Source organism: Canis lupus, chromosome 10 (assembly GCF_011100685.1).
Source record: "Canis lupus familiaris isolate Mischka breed German Shepherd chromosome 10, alternate assembly UU_Cfam_GSD_1.0, whole genome shotgun sequence".
NCBI lineage: Eukaryota > Metazoa > Chordata > Mammalia > Carnivora > Canidae > Canis > Canis lupus.
In genome coordinates, this window is record NC_049231.1 from 33,693,202 (window position 1) to 33,711,762 (window position 18,561).

At 44.5% G+C, this 18,561-nt stretch overlaps 1 long non-coding RNA gene across 1 annotated transcript; it reads right to left on the bottom strand.

Moving 5' to 3' along the window:
* Nucleotides 1-44: 44 nt before the first annotated feature.
* On the bottom strand, nucleotides 45-11,005 carry LOC119873765. Its single transcript, XR_005365186.1, has 3 exons — nucleotides 10,923-11,005; nucleotides 10,275-10,378; nucleotides 45-1,177 (listed from the first exon to the last, which is right to left on the bottom strand). It is a non-coding gene; the product is annotated as an uncharacterized LOC119873765 (long non-coding RNA).
* Nucleotides 11,006-18,561: the final 7,556 nt, after the last annotated feature.

The following is an 18,561-nucleotide window of genomic DNA, read 5'->3' on the forward strand; positions in this document are numbered from 1 at the left end:
ATTGGAGTCTGATCAATGATCAGCATCTGTGAAACTAAAGACAGGATATTTAGCGCCATATAGATTTGGATTTATTTATTTCCTCAAGTATGTGACATCAGTGCCAACATTCCTTGTCCCAACCAGGACTCACACCAAGGACAGATATTTCTAATCTGTTGAGTGTTCTCACTAAACCACAAATGTTCATCATATTACTCAAGATAGTGCTCAGGAAAGGCACTCCCTGTTTCTTTTGCTTAGGGTTCTTTTGGTTGTAAGTGATAGAAAATTCAACCCAATTTGATGTACGCAGAAAGGGGAACTGGATAGCTTTTGTAATGGAAGGTGCTGTCTGCAGGTGGGATGGGAATCAGGCCTCGAATGATGTAGCCAGAAGCCTGTTTCCATCTCTCAGCTCTCTGTTGCCTTTATTCCCAAGCTACCTTAATGGTTCCTACGTTAATGTTTGCCAGGAGCTGCTTTTCAACTGCTAACATGTTTGTATCTGGGCACATTTGAAAAGAGCAGCATGGAGATAGGGTTTTCATACCTTATGCTGAGGTTTGATCCTGGGGCAATAATGAAGCTTCGGTGGGCTTAGGGGCTCAGTGTGAAGGACAGTGAGTGAGGCCAATCTGTTCAGGAGGCCCACGAAGAGCAAGGGACTTGGCCAGGCTGAGTTGGAATCAACAGCTGTCCCTACTTTGCTTCTCTTGCCTTTCCAGATCCCAGATTCCCACACTAAGGTCCAGATTCAATGCCACACTGGTTCTCACTCCTGAGCTTGCAGGCCTGGTTTTATTTACCCCAGTTCTTGAGCAAACGTAAAAGAGCTAAGAGATATTTTAACTTCTTGGAATAAAGTCTATTTGGGTTTCTGTTGCTTTAGACTTTCCGGAACACTTCTCCTTATTTTGGTGATAAAAATCTTTCTTTCCTCTGGGGACCCTCTTCCATTTAGTTCAGTTGAAGCTAATACTCTCCCACACAGGAGTGGGCCTCTGACCTTGGTCCACAGAAGTTTGTGTTCCTTTGGTCACAGGGCATGGTTCAGGGAAAGCAGTTACCAGCTGGGGCAATCAGAGGTTCTGGAGCTTCTGAACGAGAAAGCTTGGATTCTCCTTCCCGCTATGCACAGCCGTAAATTTGGAGCCAACAGTCACAGTGACCAATTTTGCCAAGGCATGGAGGGAGCCTGTTTGGGAATGAAGCCAGCATACAAGTGAGTGGAGGAGACGGGTAGGGGAGGGGAGACTGGGATTCCTAAATATGGTACCATCTTGATTTTTTCCCAGTCATGGGACCTAACAAATTCCTTCTTGCACTTATATTTACTTGGGTGTCTATCACTAGCAACTCTAAAAATTCTTGCTAGTTTGGTCATGATTTTCTGATGGCTGACATTGTGACTTGTAAGCCACTCTGATGGCCATCATGGGCATTGATAGCTTGAGTGGATGCAGAAGCAGGAGTTAAAGATGTCATTGGAGGTGAAAGTGACTTATCACACAATATGCTCCCTGGTATTGGTAATTGGAAAAGGGTGAAGCAGTTTTGTGAGCATGGAGGAGGTGGCCCCTTTGCAAGAGGGAACTCTTGGGAACATCTGAGATCTTGCAACAGGGGTGGGGCTGGAATCAGCCTATTAACTCTGTGCCATTTTGCCCCAAGGCTGATGTGTCTTGGAGAAACACCAGGAATATAAGGGCTGGCTTAATATGGGGAAAATCTACCATGATGGTTGCTACAGTGATTGCATTAAAACATTATTCTGCTAAGTGTGGAAGGACAATAGGGTGGGTTATATGGGGAATCAGAAAACTTCTGGGTTGGAATTCACCTTCAGTAAAGAGTAGAGGTGCAGAGGTTTGTTTTGGGGGCCATAGAACTGTCATAAGACAGTGGGTGATGTTTTGTACAGCCCATATGCGAGTCTTTGTCATCTCACCCAGCACTGAGAGGCTCCTAATTGTGTCCTCAGGGAATGAGGGTGGAGAAGAAAGTAGAAGGAGTCATTTCAAGGGATTCTGACAATGCTGGAGGACCAGGGCCAATAATGCTGGTATCAGTATATCCAGGGTGGATTTGTGAGCAGCCGAGGCTGGGATGGGAAACATTCCTGATAGAGCGGAAGCTGAAGTGTGAAGGGGACTCGTTCATGGGCACACCCAAAGTGATCTAGTGACTTCAGAAATGTTTGAGGGATTGTGTAGGGGAACAGAGTTCTAGCAATTTCTTTACTAGGATTAGCCTTAGAGAAACACTGAAGACACAGTTGCTTCTCCTCTTCTGATCCTTCTGTTTAACTCTTGTGCTGGGCCTCAAGTCTCTGTACAAACCTCTTTGCCCTCCAACTGGCTCCCCTGGGTCCTGAAGCCCAAGAGATCCTCCTCACTGGTAGACACACTAGGGGGGCTTCAATCCCAGGGAAAGGGCCTGGGCATTAATGGCAATAACATTTTTTTTGGTGATGAAGGCATGGTGGTGGAGGTATGTTTTTAAATGAGAGAACTTTGAGTATCCTCAGCTTGTCCACCATTCTGCTCTGGCACAAAACCACCCTTTGTCTTATTCCTCTATTTGAAGTGATATGTCAAATGCCAAAACACACCCAGTTTGGAAACAAATGATATTTACTGCCAAATGCGAAACCAAATTCCTTTGGAACACATAGGTTATGATTCTCTCCTCAGGCAATGGAAGAGTGATTAAGTAGATATTTGCCTACAAAATCAGATGACAGTTCAATCTTTGGGATCTTGGATTCTCCAAACCCACCTATTAAACTGAGGGAAGGTGCATGCCTGTCTCTGAGATCATGGCCTACAACTTGAAAGTTGGCCTTTCTGAAAGAGTCGTAAATTAAAGCAATTCCATGGCAAGTGTAAGCTCATACCAAAGCTCTGGGCTTTGGTGACACAGGGTCTATGTTTGCCATTTGGGAAGATCTGTGGGGTTTATATATGGTAACCATAGGGCCACTTATGCGGATAAAAAACAAATGCCATGTCTGGAAACTCCTAAAACATCCAACGTGTCTGATTGTCATAGATAATATCTGGGAAGTGTCCACATCCAATATTCAGACAGCAATGTCCAAGCAATAGCCAAGTTTTATTGTGACCTGCCAAGAGCATAGGAGGTGATGATGCTAAGAAACATCCATAAAGGAGGATCGTACCTCTGTCTTCCAAATGAGAGGGGTCGGATTGCAAAAATGATCAATTAGTTATCTGGGTCCATGAGTTTGATGCAATTCAATTGTAAGTTCCAGAGGAGACAATTCTTTTTTTGATGTCTCAGTTGGAGGACAGAGGTAGGTTAAAAATCCAATGGCCACTCCTGTTCCTTGTTGGAGTGGGTTTATTTCAATACTTCTTCAATAAATGTTAGCTCATGTTGTCAGTACGTCATAGGGGCTAAGGCCCCAGTGGAGAAAATATGAGCATTAGAGTCTGAAACCTGCATCTGGATCTGGGCTCTACCACTTACTTGCTGTGTGACCTTAGGCAAGTTACTTAACCACTCTGAGCTTTAGCTCTTCATTTTGTATTATGCATGTAATTCTAGTCCCACAGAGAGCATAATTTCCGGAAAGCAAGTAGTTAGTTTGTGCCCCAAATAAAAGAGTCATCAAGAAGAAAAGGGTGTGGGGAAGGTACAGGAGAAAGCTCACATTCCATTGAGCTTGGTGGATGAGTCCTGTTATCTATTTACATTTCACATAGCCTTTTCTAACACAAATTCTCAAACTGGGTGAGGATTTCTGTGCTTTAAACTTCTGGAGATGCTTATTCTTTTGATATATCTTCTGAAAAGCAAAGAAAATCCTTTTTGTTGCTTTGTCCTGGGCTGGAGATAGTGGCTTGGGGAGAGGGGCTGGGTCATGACAAAGTAGATTGGGCTGAGATCTAGTGTTTGTAGGGTGTGGGGATGCTTCATTCTTCTGAAATATTTGTGTGCATTTCTGCTCTAAGCTTGTTCTCCATGGCTAGAGTGATGGTGTTAAATAATGCCCAGGAAGCTGGAGAGAAGAGAGAGTGGATAGGGCAGGGGTAGAAAAGGAGAACCCTATGTCCAAGTCCATTTTGTAGCCAGTGAAATCTTCAAAACAGATGAAAGATAGTGTCATTAACTAACCAGATGGAGTCCTTAGGGGATGTCCTTTAAAAAGCATTCTTCTTATTGTAACCCAAATTTACTTTTAGAAGTCTGTTTTCTATCACATTTTCTATTAACTGGTTGGAAATTTTGGGGGGAAATGTCTTCTGAAGATTTTGCGTCCAATGCTCTCTTCTGGTCAGGAACTGCATAGTGTGACAGACACAAGGGACTGGATCCTCTTTCCAAAAGTGCCTTTCATGTGCTTTGTAGTCTTGGACACTCCCTCTCCCTCTCTGAGCCTTAGTTTTTCCATGTGTACCACGAAGATCTTGACCTAGAGAATGTGGTTCAAAATTTTTAAAAAAATTATTTGCAAGGAATATAAATGAAAATTCTTGGAAATGAGTTTAATATGAAAAAGGTAAAAGCTGCTCTGTGTCCTTAAGAGTGGGTCCCCTGGTATCCCCAGTTAAACTCCTGGATCTCCATTCGAAACTGAACAAATTGAACTGCAGATTTCAATTTGAAAACCACAGAATGGAGGATCTTCAACATCAAGTTCAGCCCCATCGTTCTGAGGACACGTGTCCTCTGGTGCATACCAAGCCTCGAGGCAGGAGATCAGAAGAGGTTTGGGACTGAAGTTCCCTGAACACGGAGGCAGATGCTAGCTGCTCAGTGGAGGCAGGAACAGTAATCCTCAGCGCAGATGGATCACGATGAAGAGGGGCTGGAAGGTCACATGGCTTCTCGTGACCAAGGAGAGGAAGCCCCTGTCCAGGTCGCTGCTGTGGGGACAGGATCAAGTCTTCACTGTCTGGCTGACATTCGGCTGGAGGTAGCTGGCAAATGGTCAGCTGGTGTGGGATCAGGCCATAACCAGGGTTTGCTCAGCCAGGGACACTCCAGAAAGATGCTTTTGGGTGATCCTGTTTATGCTCTTCCTCTGAGTCCACTGACTCTGTGCCTGGGCCATTTAAAAATGAAACAGGCAGCCTGTGGGAATAAGTGGAGAATGCTTCACCTTCCTCTCTCCCAGGACACATGCCAGCATCCACGAGGTCCAGCTTCACCCCAAAGCCCTCCCTGAGAGTGGCATCTCCTGAGCCAGACAGCCCTGCACTCGCTTAGTCTAATCACTGCTGAGCCCACCCATGGGCCCTGGACTGTCCTAGTTCCCAAGGCAGGCCCGGGAAGGGTGCAGCAGTGTCTTCCAGAGAGTGTTTCATGGAACTATAGCTCCACGGGAGATCAGTAAGTACTCCATGAGAAATGAATAGCATGTCCAAATGAACTTGGGAAATGCTGCATGAAACAGGTTTCTTCATTATGGAACATCTCACAGTTTGGGAACTTTAAGAGGCAGGCGTATATGGGCTTTCTAAATGGTCTTGTTTCAGCCTCACCATCACTGACTCCTTTTGTTTTCGTGTAGTACCTGGTCCATGGAACTGCTTTTGGGAACTGCTGGGTCAGAGTGTTAGTCAATTATCTCCACACTCCTATTCAGTGATGCTTAGAATGAACTCCCAGTCCTGTTATTTAGGAGTTGTTGGCCAAGCTGTGATCACCAAATTACTTAGTTCATTTGTTCAACCCAAGTTTTCTGAGTATCACAACGTGTCAGGCCCTGAGTTGGTGCTGGGATGACAGAGAAGCATGAGTCGCACATTTCCTGCCTTCTGGAGTTCATAGCCTCCCAAGGCCACAAAATAAGCAAATAGTTGCAAACGTAGCAGGATAGACTCTCAGCTGGGGAGATGCACTCAGCGCTGGAATATCTTCAGCACCAAGCCTCGTGTCTGGGACCCACTAGGTGCTCTTATCAGCTTGGATTGCCTTTAGCTGTGAGTAACAGACAATCGTCAAATAGTTTATACAAGAGTTTATTTCTCCCACTGTGGTAGGATGAATAATGGACCTCAAAGATGTCTTCATACTAATCCCTGGAACCTGTGAATGTGTTACCTTAAATGGCAAAAGAAACTTTGCAGATATGATGAAATTAAAGTTCTTGAGATGGGAAGGTTATCCCAAATTATCCTGAGGTCCTTGATGTACTCCAATGTGACCCAATGTCTTAAAAGACTCCTAAGGGTCCTTGAAGAGGGAGGAGCAGGAGTAAGAGAGAAGACAGGGTAATGAAGGAGGCAGTGTGTAGCCATGCGCTCTGGCCACCACCACCAGCTGGGGAGCACCAGTGGCCATAGAAGCTGAAAAGGCTAACAGAGGGAACCCGCCCTGCCAACACCTTGTCTTCAGCCCCCTGAAGCTAATTTTAGACTTCTCTCCAGAACTGTATGAGAATAAATTTGCTGTTTGAAGTAACTAAGGTTATGGTAATTTATTACAGCAGCAATAGGAAGCTAATACTTCCCCTCAACCAAATGTGCAGAAGTAGGCAAACCAGGGAGCGCACAGGTGCTTGAGAAAGTCATCGGGGTCCTGGCTCCTCCAGCTGCACCACCTTGCATATGGCATCCTTTCTCATGGGAGTAAGAAAATGCATATCTCTGGGCATCATGTCCATTTTCTAGGCAGGAAGGAGAGGAAGGGCCAAAGGAAATGAAAAAAGAATTTTTTGTAGAAGACTTATTTTTCCCCCATTCAAGGAAAGAAACACTTCCCAGAGAGTGCTCCCTACTTCTCATTGGCCAGAATTGTGTCACACAGTTACCTCTACTTGTAAGGAAGGAAGCCTGGGAAAGGTAGTTGTTGTTGTTGTTGTTGTTGTTGTTTTTTAACTGTGCATATTACTTTCCAGAACACATTGGGATTCAGTTGGTAAGGAAGAAGGTAAGAAAGGATATTGGGAAGGCAAATAGCCTCGTATCTGCTTCAAAGCTCCATAAATATTTGTTGGAGAACTAACTGCATAGAAAGGAGGGAAGGTTGCAGTAAAGTTGTAGATCTGTTAGTCCAGGCAGGAAGGGGGTGTCTGAACTACAGCAGGGATGTGGGGGACGGGGAGAAGGAGGGGCTATATACGAGAGAGAATTCAGATCCCCTGAGTGGAGAGTCAGTGAAGATACCCACACTCTGACTCTGGTAGCTTGGTGGATGGCGGTGCAGTTTACCAGGACATGGAATACAGGATGGGGAGAAGTCTTGGCTGTTCTGAGTTCAAGGTGTCGGAGGTCTAGTCCTACTGCTCAGGGCTGTTTTGCTCAGAACCCACAATGAGTCAAGACAATCTCTGGCTGAGCACATGCAGATGCTGGGTGACAGTTCTTTCTGCTTTCTCTGCTCACCCCTTTCCTGTCTCTACCTCTTAGAGGGATTCAATCACAAGGCCTTATTTAATCCTCCTGCCTGGGTCCTGGTCACCCCTGTAGACCTGAGCCCCACCCTGGATCCGGCCATCTTACAGACCATGCTCTGGTTAAAGCATCTTGGCGGGGTCCTGGTGTCCTGCCAAGCTCCAGACGGGGCCCTTCAACTCACTGACTCACTGGCAGAGATCTTGCTGCATCTGGTCAACTTTTGTTTTTGTTTTTGTCTTTTCAGAGGAGCCGGGGGAGGAAGAGCCTCTGCTTATGGTGTTCCTAAGCACTTAGTCACTGCCTGGAGTCCTCTGCTTCAACTTGCTGTGTCCCATCTGCACAACTGGTCATTCAGGTATCTCTGGACTTCTTCTAGGGTTAGGACTAATGCTGTTTTACAGCAGTTTGGATACTAGACACTATGGCTGTATATTTGGGGTTGGTGTTTGGAGCTGTCTCTCTATTCTCTATTCTTTTTGCACTTGGGTGAATGTTTTGGGTCTTTCGTTGTGTGGCAGAGATCGCGACTGCTCACTGGTGCCCATGTTCTTCCTGGACAGTTGGCCAGACTATACCTTACGGATTCCCTTGCAGCTAGGAATGGCTGTGTGGCTGAACACAAATGAGGGATGCCACTTCCAGGCTGGTCGTAAGTCCCTCTGTATGAAGAGGCTTTCTCCAGGAGAGATTTAGAAGAGGACCCCATGGCCCTAGGGAACTGGGGAGTCACAGGATGGAAGGAGCTTAAGTCCCTGAACCACTGAAGGCCTGCACCGAACTGCTATGTGGCAGGTGAGAAACTTCTGTCACGTTCAGCTACTAAAGATTTAGGGTTGTTTGTTACAGCAGCTGCTGTTATACACCTACCCAATACAATCTGATTTCTTTCCTTCTGAAAGGAAGTATATCATAGTGGTTAAGAGCAGCTTTTTGAACAAGACCATCTGAGTTCGAAACCCAGCTCTGTTGCTTACTGGTTGTGAGACCCGAGGTAAATTACCTCTCTTCTCTGCACCCCATTTGTTCATCCTTAAAATGAGGATAATAGTAGCACCAACTGCTTAGAGTTACCATGTGGATTAAAGTGAAAACATATGTAGTGTGCTTGGATTCGTATCTGGAACATAGTAGCTTCAGTGTAAGGATTACCTATTGCTTTCCCCTATCAACTTCAAGTTTTAGTGATCTCAGGCCTATTGAAAGGGCCAGCCAGGGATCCCTGGGTGGTGCAGCGGTTTGGCGCCTGCCTTTGGCCCAGGGCACGATCCTGGAGACCCGGGATCGAATCCCATGTCGGGCTCCCGGTGCATGGAGCCTGCTTCTCCCTCTGCCTATGTCTCTGCCTCTCTCTCTCTCTCTGTGTGTGACTATCATAAATAAATAAAAATTAAAAAAAAAAAGAAAGAAAGGGCCAGCCAGACCCTCGGTATCCATTCCACCCCTTCTGGATAGTTTGTTCTTGAATAATCCCAGGGATTATGACCACTGCCACTCACATTAATATTTAGCTACACACCTTATTTTAGGCTCATTGCATTTTTTATGTTAGGTTTTATCTCTGTTTTTGCCATGTCCCCAATTAGATTGAAAGCCCTTTGAAAGCAGAAACCATATCACGTGGTGTTATGCATTCAGAACAACAGCACTGAGTAGATAGTAGGCTCTGACAAAACTTGTATTTTAAAAACTAGATATGTTCTTATCACAAAACAATGCCACGCCCTTTCATCTTAACACTTTTATAGGACATTATAGACAACAATAAAAGATATAAAATACAACTACAATCTAGTATCCTTCCCACAGCACATAGCAGCTCTTAATGGGTTACACAGAAGCTTTTCACAGTGCATAAACTAGACGTTAATGATTATCAAGCACTAACAAGTTCCCAAAGGCTGTAATGAAAGCTTTATTAAATTGTCTTTTTTAATATTCAGAACAACTATAGGTCCTACTACTTTTCTCACTTTGCAGATGAGAAAATGGCCTGTAAGAGAGATTAAGCAATGAGTTTAGAGTCACATAACTAATAATCATAAGATCTGGCATTGAAGCAGAGCTCTAGTTGCAAAGGCTCTGCTCTGTACAGTAATTTTCTGGTCCATTCTTTCCCACACAGTCTGTTGAGTGGCCCAGGGCATCAGCGGGCTTTACCATGCGGGCTCTGCCAGCAGAGGCACGTAGCCCTACCTGTATTCCACGCCCGGGGAAGGACCCCACCTGCTCAGGGCTGCAACCGACTGTGCAGATTCCGTGGGCCTGTGCGTGTGTGCCAAGACAGATGTGAAACCTTTGGTTGGCAGATTAGCATCTCAGACTCAAATCCGCCCCCGCATCTCGGGCCCAGCTCCCGGCTGCTCCCGGTGCTGAGGTGGGGCCGGCAGGAAGCCAGACAGGAGCACAGTGTTCACCGCCCATCGGGTATTGTCTGACACCTGCGTGGGATTAAGGAGTGAGCCTTCAGGCTCCGAGGGACGCTCCCTCAGCGGGGAATGACAATGAAGTCAGCGAATTATCAGAACTTCAAGCTAGGGAGAGGGACCTCACAGGCGATTCTGAAGGCTGCGGGGATCTGTGCTCAAAGGGGTTGTTGGTAGGAGCAGTGAGAAGTCGCAACCAGGTCTGCAAAGCTGAAAAATACACAGGCTTCAACAGCTGCAAGCTCCGACTCACCGGGACGTCCTCCAGAGCCTTCCACTCAGGGCCCATCCCAGATTATACCGGGACATGGAATACTGAGGTCATACTGATGACGGTGATGCCGAGGAGCACTGCTCTTTGAGCCTTTACTAGTGCTCTGCTACACACTTTATATGTGCATGTCACATTTAACACGACAAACATGAGGAAGGGATATATATTTTTATCCTTTTTACAAATGAGGAAACAGACACAGGGCAAGAATAGTCCAGGCTTACTTACATGGTTCAGTGGGTATGGGGCTGGGTTCCACCCCAAGTTTCTCTAATCTTCCATCAGCTTTGGTCCGAGGGTCCAGTGGTCAGTGAATTGTGACAGTAGCTTGGCTAGGAGAAGGAATACAAGCTTCAACACCACCCAGGTCTGGATTCAAATCCTAGCCTCACCGCTTACTGGCTGTGACTCCTTGGACAAGTTAGCCTCACCTCCTCGAGCTCTGGTTCCTGATCTTTGAGGTGGGAATGACAGCACCAACCTCTGAACACTTGTGCAGACAACTGAGAGAATGCCCAGTGAGCCGTTGCTGGAAATACTACTTTTTCCTGGGACATTGACCTCTATGAACTAGGGCTTCTGTCCTTCTATTATTAATGCAGTCATTTACTCATTATGACTCATTCATTAGGCATTTACTGAGCACCTTGTACATTCTAGAAATCATGTTTTTTGCTGAAGATATGTTTCATGTGTTGACCAGGTCTTTTGGTTAGGAGGGTTTAAGTCCGCATTAAGTTGGGTTAAACCCAACTACAATGGCTTAACCAAAGAAGGGGTTATTTCCCTCCCATAACCAATGATGTTTGGAAGGGGGGAGTGTGAGGTAGGGTGCAGAAGCCACATGATCCCGTCAGGGCCCCAGGATCTGCGCACCATTCCTCCACCAGCTCTGGTAAAGCCTTCATCCTTGTGGTTGAGAGATGACTCCTCTACTTGCTGTTCTTTGACTACATCCTAGAAAGAAGATGCATTTTTTCATTAGATTTTAAAAATTTATTTATTCATGAGAGGCACACAGAGAGAGGCAGAGACATAGGTAGAGGGAGAAGCAGGCTCCCTGCAGGGAGTCTGATGTGGGACTGGATCCCAGGACCCCAGGATCATGACCTGAGCTGGAGGCAGACCTCAACCACTGGGCCACCCAGTGCCCAGAAGAAGACACACTTAACTTATATCAAAAGGACAAAAAACTTCCCTGGCTATCACCAACAGACTTCTGGTTATGTGTCATTGGCTGGAATTGTATCCCTTGATTACCTCAGTCTGCCATTCCAAATAAAGTTGGGGTCCTGTTAGTGAAGAAGATGGGAGCAGACTTGGGGGAAGTGAGTGGCTGTAACCCCAGCTGAGATGCTATTGAATAATAAAAGAGACTTTAAAGTAAGTTGAGGCAACTTGCCAAACACATTGGTGCTTTTACTTGGGTTACTGTATTTCATATCTCTAGATTCTCACAACAACTGGGTGGAGGAGATAGCTTCCACGGGATAGCCACAAGAACCCCTCAGGGCCCCAAGATCTGCGCACCATTCCTTCTGCACACGTCCCATCCCTACTGATAGTGAGGGCTCCAGGAAGGCCAGGCCTTTGGTCCATAGCCAGTGGGGGGCTAGCTGAGTCTCCTTCCTTCATTTCCCCTTCTCCACTGCGGTGTGGCTGGAAAAAGTACAGGGTGCTCAGTGAGGGAAGAATGCAGAGGGTGGAGGAATGTGGAGGGATATGTGGTCAGAAAGAGGTGTGAAGGCCTTTGGGGACAGTAGGGAAGACCATGGGCTTTGGAGGTTGGCTGCCCAACTTCTTATCCTGGCTCTGTACTATTTGTGTGATCCTGGCAAGTTTGTAACCTTTAAAATACTAATAGTAGTGGGAATTTGAATAAGTTAATAATACATGAATAGATCCTGGCATAAAGAGAGCACACTATTAATATTAGTAATTATCTTGTCAAGGAGCATGGATTATTTCCTAAAGACAATGTTATAGGGCAGTGGTTGGCGGACTATGGCAAGACAGCCAAATCTGACCCTCAGCTTGTTTTTATAAATAAAGTGTTATTGGACCACATTTGTGACCATTAATTTACATATTGTCTAAGACTGTTTTCATGCTAAATGGCAGAACTGAGTATTTGCAAGTGAGACCTTATGCCCTGCAAAGCCTAAAATATTAACTTTCTGGCTGTTCACAAAACAAGCTTGCTAAGCCCTATTCTAGTGAAACATGTAATGCTGCTTTAACTTTGGGACTCAAAAGGACCAAAAGTCAAAATTCCTTTTATCTGCTTGCTATCTATATGATCTTGGGCAAGATACAGCTTTTTAGAAGATCACTTTCTTCAACTGCAAAATCGGGAATGGTCATGTCTTCTTTCAAAGGATGTTGTAGGATTACATACAATAGAGATGGAGCACCTGGTTTCCAGTAGGTGCACAATAAATGGAACCTGCTTTTAATTTTTGTGGAAGGACTTCAGGCAGAGATTGGTGTGATCAGATGTGCATTTACAAAAACATCTTGGAAGCTGCATGAGTTTGCAAGGGCTGCCGTAACAAAGCACTGCAAACTGGATGGCTTAGACAACAGAAACTTATCTCACAATCCCAGAGTCTCCAAGTTTGGGATCAAGGTGTCAGCAGGGTTGGTCCCTTCTGAGGACTACAGGGGAGAATCTGTTCTGTGCCTCTCCCCTGGATTTGGTGTTAACTGGCAACCTTTGATGTTGCTTGTCCTGTAGACACAATCACCCCTCTCTCTGCCACCTTCCTTACGTGGTATTCTCCCTGTGGGCATGCCTGACTCTGTCCAGTTTGCTTCTTTTCATAAGCAGATTAGGACTCACCCTGGTGACCTCATCTTAAACTTGGTCATCTGCAACGACCCTATTTCCAAATAAGGTCATGTTCACAAGTCATGGGGGTTAGAACTTCAAGATCTTTTGGCACAGTTCACACAATTTTTGATACAATTCAACCCGTAACAGAGGGGCAGTTTTGGCATGGGCAAAATTGGTGGTTGGACGACCTTAAGAAGGTTCTTTGAATGACCAAGGAAGTCAGAGGTGGTCAGATGAGAAGGTGACAAGAGTTGGAAAAGCATCAGGAACTAGGGTCAAGATTGAACTTAGTGACTCAATATGGAGGGGAAGAGGAGGAGTGACCATGGCATTGAGACTACTCACTTGGCCAGTGGCTGAATAGATGAAGCCCTTATTAACATCGAGAGAAAACACTTGTTTGGAAAAGAGCAAAGGATGATGAGTCCATTAAGCAGGAGTGTGGTTATATGCAGACTAGAGAATGGAACCCCAATGAAAAGGAGCAAGAGTGAAAGAAAATAACATTTGCTGAACAGGTAGTGTGCTACCTGTGATTCTGGGGCAACAAATAGTACCTTAGTGAGAGGAGGCGTGATAAGTAACTCAATGGCGTGGTAAAATCACCCAGAACTGGAGTGGACAAACTTGGGGGAGGAATGGAAGTCAAGAGACTGGTTGGATGTCTTCTGACATCATGTCCCTAAACTTCTCTCTAATATCCATATTTAGGCATTAGCTCTACTTCCCTCTCAACAGCTGTCATTCTGCACTTGTCAGGAACTGCCCTCAATCCTGCCCAAATGCTTCCTGTTATGCCAGGTGATCACACCTGCTGGAACCAGGCCAGCCCCACGTGTTGATTGGTTCCTGCCCAGACAAAAAATGCATCAGAAGTTTCCTGGTGAGGGAACTCTTTTTTTTTTTTTTCTTAAGTAAAAGCCCAGTCTCTCATTTCTCAGCATCTCTGTCTGTACAATTGGGATAAAAATATCCACCACATGGAGTAAAATGCAGAATTAAATGAGACAATGCAGACAAAGCCTGAGCACAGAGCTGGGCACACATCAGCTCTTTTTTTATTGTTCTTTCTGCTGCTTTGAGTTGGTTTCTTTTGCTCTGGGTACCTCTTTCACACTGCTACCAGAAAGATCTTCTTTAAAAATCAGTCTAAGGGGGGATCCCTGGGTGGCACAGCGGTTTGGCGCCTGCCTTTGGCCCAGGGTGCGATCCTGGAGACCCGGGATCGAATCCCACGTCGGGCTCCCGGTGCATGGAGCCTGTTTCTCTCTCTGCCTGTGTCTCTGCCTCTTTCTCTCTCTGTGTGACTATCATAAGTAAATAAAAATTTAAAAAAATATATCCATAAAAAAAAATCAGTCTAAGGGATATTCTTTCTGTACTTGCTCCCCAGTGCCTAAGGAATAAGATCCAATGAACTCGGGGTGGCTGTCTACCTTCCTCTCCTGCCTCATCACCCACTGCTGAGCATCTCCTGAGACCCTCTGCGCCATCCTCACAAGACTTATTTGACTGTCGAGTGATTCTATCAAGACTTGTCACCTCTCTGTGTCCTCTCCTGCTCTCCTCTGTTTCCCTTACCTGGTAACACCTAGACATCCTTCAAGACTCAGACCAACCATGGCTCCTCAATCCTCAAGGTCACCTTTGGCCACTCCTAGGCAAAGTGATATTCTCCACCTTTACAATTTTTGTTTCCATTTTTGAGCCCTAACCATGTGACTTGTAACCACCTGGTTGCCCATATGAAACCAGCAATGTGGGTGCAGGACAGATGTTATTTTCACTTGGTAAGCCCTCAACATTTTTTGCAATTGATGCAGGTGTGCATGGCTGCTTTCTGTTGGGAGCTCTTCTGTTCAATACTTCATCTAGGAGTTCATAAAATCTGGCTATCATTGGTGACTAAAACAGACACACAATCTGCCCTCATGGGGCTCACAATCTGATTTCTTGTCCATATCTCATATGATTCAACAACAAAAAAGGGTTTTCCACTTTTGTTTTGGGGAGTCTGTGTTATCTATATTATCAGAATGATAGTTTTCCCTTTTACTTTCCAAACATGAAACTACCTTATAATATTGAATTTATGTTTCCAAACTACACACACCACTCTTTCACTCCTTACTCACATGAGCTTATTTAATTTTAGTTTTTACAAACCTAAGTTAAATATAGGTCTCTAATTTAAAAAGCTAGTCCTCTGTCTCACCTCTTCTTCATCTAAGGCCCTTTCTTACCTTTGTTTTGTCATTTCATATTGTTTTGCTAAATGTTGTTTATACTGCTATTCTTGACTAGTCATTTTTGAATGTCATCTTGACTTTCTAGTAAAGAAGTGAAGATTAGCATTCTTTCATGTGACCTTCCTCTCAATACAGTGATGGGATAGTGCATGCTAATTAAATAACTACTCAGTATTTACATGTTCGGAAGCCATTAAACTCAGTTTCCAACCCACCTGCTGATACTCTCTGTTCCGTGATGCTGGAGCTGGTACTTTGCAAAGTACATTTTCTCTCTGAGCAGCTGGTAAGGGAGATACAGCACCAGCTAGCACAACCACTTTGCCCAGGTCCATGGAGGGCTTCTTCTGATCTGCTTGCTTCTGTTCACACCAACCCTTTGACTGCTCAGTAGTCCAGCACTGTTTACTAAAGGGTCAATTTTTGCATATATGATTTGAGAGACTACCTTTATCACATACTAGATTCCCAAATGTACTTGGATCTATTTCTGGGTTTCCAACTATATTCCATTATTTGATTCTTGTGTCCGTCCTACATTGTTTTAATTATCCTGGCCTCAGAGTATGTTTCAACATCTGGTAGGGCTAGTTCCCCCTGACGTTTCCCTTTTTTAGTGTTTCCTGGCTCTTCTTCCATGTTTGCTTTTCCATTGAACTTTTTTAGTCCTACAGGTGTGGATGATTCCGATAAGGTTATTAATGAAGAAAGACAACTTTCTGAGTGAGTTCACTGCCCTACTGCAACCAGCGGCAAACAATAGGCGTCTCTTTATCATGAAAGCTACTCATCAATGGATTTACATGGCTGGTGATCTAGCTGTCCTATCCCACTGTGCAGGGTCTGTGGCAAACAAACCACAAATGCAATGACAGCTTCAGGAAAATATGACTTTTAGCTACAAATCACAGCCCTTTGGAAAGGAAAAGTCCTGATAATTTTAAATAGCTATTGCAATCTCAAAACAAACAGGGTAAGTGCTTAGCTAAAAAGGTCACATTTAGGTTTGGGGAGCAAGTTACTTAGTAGCAGAACCTACTGTCCCCAAGGGAAAAGTCACATAATTGGTAAAAATCTAATAATGCTAGTCAAATTAAAATGGGCAAGACAGTAGGGTAATATATAGGAGGAAAAATGGAAAAGCTTCTACTTTCAACCCATTTAATTAGTCTGTGTGCATCCATGACATGTCATGTGATGATAAAGAGGTTAGTGTAATAAACGGTAAAACAATAGCTTCTCTGTCCAAATTAATGAGTCAACAGATTTCACCAATAAATGTCATGATGTAGTATTTACAAGATTTGTAAATGATGATGAAATTCAGGGAAATTTTTACTGCTACCAAATAAAATTGCCTGAAACAAGCAAAATCCCATCTGTATTTAATATTTTGTCTTTGTATCTAGAAATAGAAAGTCTGTCTTGGAGGAGCTGTGTTGGTGGCAGTACTGCTGGTGACCCATCCGTGGTTGGTTGGCTCCATGGCAGATTTCTACATACAGAAATTTGGTGACTTGGCTTGGTTTCCATAGACAGACATTTGGTGGCTTGGCACAACAGGTGTTTGAGCCAAAAGGCGAGTGGCAAGGATACTTTCAAGAAAGCATTCAGTCAGATTTGAGGCCTTTGAAGGTAAAGAGTGGTCAGAAATTAGCCCACCTAGAAGACAGTGTTCATCACATGGGCTGAGGGAGGAAGTCTTAGCAGGGCCTGAGGAGGAATGTTTTGACTGCAAATGGTGAGATTCTTGGGAAAAATCCTGTTGCAAAAGGAAACCTTGACACATATCCGGTGCTACTTGGGCTTGCATGAGAGAGAAGTTATCAGCATGCCTCAAATCTTAACATAAACCATCTAGAAGATCTGTAGGACCAAACTGAACAGTATTTTCCCTTTTTCAACACATATGCCTGTCGAGTGAGGGACCCTTTTTCTGAATCTTCTGCTTAGCCCCAAAACTTGACTTTGACAGAGGAGAAAGAACCCATGGCGGGCAGATCATACATTCAAGATAAGGTTTCCTGAGCCATCCCTCCCAAGTTCTGGTTTCTGTGAAGAAAGTACCTGGCTTTGTGTGGGAAACCAAGGGCCCCATTTGCTGCAATCTTCAGCTTCCCGCGTGTGTGACCAAGCTGTTCCTTGTTTAACATCCATCAAAAGCAAGGGCAGGAATGGTCTCACCTCAGCGGGAAATAAAATTTGCGTGAGCTTATCACAAGTTTGACCAGTAACTGAGTATTTATGGAGTAAAGAAGTAACACGGAGATCACACTCCAAAGATAAATTTTATTTTTGGTTTCCAACATAAAATTTTGTACACACACGCAGGCCTAAAAGAAACCAAAAAACAAACCCGTGTGTAATTATTTTGGAACAGCTAGGCCTGTAGTTAAGCCTGTTTACATTCGTAAGAAAATGTTTTTTCAAAGTCCGTACTTTGTCTTAGGCTGTATTTTTATTCATATTGCTTTGGTTCATGATTTCTGCAGCTTTCCTGCTCAACAGCACCAATCTATTTTCATGTTTCAAATGGTACTTATTAAACTAATTTACAACCTTTATTTAGATTAACTATATCGATCTACCTATAGAAAAATTAAATCCCATTTGCCTTAAGCCAACTGCTTAACAGAAATATATTGTGTTCTCCTTACAAGTTTTAAAAATTTGTAAAAAGAAAGATTAGTTTTATGAAATGTAAGTTAAGTGTAATTGCCTTTTTTCCTGAGTAAAGTTTAGTTTAGAAAGTAGTTCTTGGTTTTAAGTAAGGGGATTAAAGCCACTCTTGCCCCTGCCATATACCACATACCAGATCCATTACCATCTTGTATAGTAGACATTTATTATATATAGTAATTGTTTTTGTTTGTTTGTTTTTATATATAGTAATTTTTAAGATCCTTGAGGCCTGAAAATTATTTCAAGGGTTAGAGAAAAGGGAGTCTGGAGGCTGATTGGTCCATTTCATGGGAGACCCTCTCTCCGTCTCAAGCCCTGGGTACCTGAGTGGGGGAGGCGGGGCTGCAGGGTCTCAGGCTCCTGTTATGTGCATGTTCCACCAGCCCCATCTCCAGCCTAGGTTCACTTCTCACCTTCTGCTGTATCTGCTTCTCCACTTCCAGAGACATCTCAGGGCTGTCAGTCACGAATTAGCCTGCCTCTGGTTGCCTGCTGCCTCTGCCTCTGCTGGGCCTTCCACACTTCGGCGTGGATGGGCAGCCCTGGGAGAGAAACACTGAAGACTGAAGTGGGTGAGGCAACAGTGACTCGGCTACCTTTGGGCCACTGCTGGCCTTCAGCTCTCTCCCAGAGCTCTTCCTCTTCTCACTTTCCTTCATTCTTTGCCTTCTCCCAGCTTCCTCTGGCCATGCCAACCCCTTCTTCCCACTGTCCCTCCTCCCCAAAGCAGCCAGTGTCCTGTCACTTA